This window comes from Sander vitreus, chromosome 23 (assembly GCF_031162955.1).
Source record: "Sander vitreus isolate 19-12246 chromosome 23, sanVit1, whole genome shotgun sequence".
In the NCBI taxonomy this organism is placed as follows: domain Eukaryota; kingdom Metazoa; phylum Chordata; class Actinopteri; order Perciformes; family Percidae; genus Sander; species Sander vitreus.
In genome coordinates this window covers 21,385,160-21,387,112 of record NC_135877.1, presented here as the reverse complement: position 1 = coordinate 21,387,112, position 1,953 = coordinate 21,385,160, and positions in this window count along the sequence as shown.

Below are 1,953 nucleotides of genomic sequence, written 5' to 3'. Positions count from 1 at the left end.
CAGCTGTTTGTACTGTTGTATCTCTGCTGATTGACAGGTTGTAGAGAGTTTCCTTGGATACAGACATGCAGTAATGAGAGAAGTATTCAGATCATTCACTTTAGTAAAAGAACCAATGCATTCATTTGAAAATAGTCCACTACAAGTAAAAGTCCTGCATTAGAAACCGTACAGAAGTACGATAGTCCAGATCTTTTGAAGTGTGGTTGTATAAGCTACGTCTCCATAGTCGGCGTGTTAGCTACAGTAGATGGAAGTCGGCACACCCCCAGTTTGGAGAAGCAGGCAGGAGTACCGACACGGAAACTAAGCAATGTACTCCATAATTTCAACATGGTTTCATTTATTATAACCACACCTAAAATGCAGTTTTACTGTGAAAAGCTCTTCTGTGGCTCCGAGCTGAGCTTTCAGTACCACCCTCTGTGTATGTGTGTGTTTCATTAACACTGTGTCAATAAAGCTACAATAGCAACCCTTGTACTCACACTCACACACACACAGTGTGGCTGTGCACAGAGGATCTTTCAGATGAATGAATGAGTGGAAAGACTGTGTTTAAACATACCTATAGTCTCTTGAGGAGGAAAGTCTGAGAGCTGCTGTACAAAAAAACTGACAGAGACTCCGTTCTGTTTCCACTAAAGGTCTAGTTTAGTTTCAGCTGTTTTAACTGTTGAAATTATATTTCAGGTTTCATTTAATTTCAATTCATACTTGTACTTTAATTGAGTGTTTTTATACTACTTGATACTTCTATTCCTCTACATCTCAGAAGCAGATATTGTACATTTTACTACACTACATATATTTTAAAGATGTAGTTACTTCAGATTTTATATATATATATATATATATATAGATAGATATATATGATAGATAGATAGATAGATAGATACTTTATTGATCCCCAAGGGGTAAAATTAAAGGTCCCAGTAGCTTAAAGACATCACACACAACATACACATACATCATAAACAGGATGATAAAAGTAACAAATCCACATGAATAATATGGACAATAAAAGAAAAGAAACTAAATAATAAATCCACATGAATGTACTATAAGGGATGTGTAAGCATGAGAGGCTTGCAGTGACAGGGCAGGGACTGACCCTGGGATTCAGTCTGCATGGTGAGGTGCTCTATGAGAGGGTGTGTGTCATGGTGGTAGTGAAAATAGGTCCAGTAGTGCAAGGATAAAGTCTAGAGACCAGCATTAAATATGGACAATATAAGAGAACAATGTAGACATATTAATATAAAAACTATAGCAGTGCAAGGATAAATATGGGCATTATAAGGGAATAAAGTAGACAGAAGGATAGACACAAATCAACAGTCAATATTAGAGGTTTGAAGTAATAGTGTTACAGCCATTGTTCAAGTATTAATTTATATATATATATATATTTGTATATATTTTTTAAACTGTCGGGTAGTTAGATTAAACTACCCGACAGTTTTTTTAAAATGATATCCACCTTTAACAGCAGCAACATTAAAGTGACGAACACATTAATGCATCAATAATAATCCAATAATATAATTTACATTATTCTGAAATGGGCCATACTCCATAATAAGTACTTTTACTTCTGCTACTTTAAGTGTATTTTGATGCTAATAATACTATTATACCTTTACTTTGGTAGCATTTTGAACACATGATCTTTTCTAACAGAGTATCTTTATGAATAATGAATAAAAGAAAGATTTTGTGTTTAGAGCCTGTTGCAGACCGCTATTAAATGTGGAGCTGCCTTGAGCACTGCCTGTCGATGTGACCCAATTTTAAAATTTAAAATATATAATTATTCACTGCTTGAATTATATTGCTATGAGATAAAACTAAAGAACAATAAAATGTCAATATCTGCCAAAAAAATTAACTTAATATGACCTAATAATGATCAGAATCATTTGAATTTTCAGTTAGGCAAAATTTGTGGAA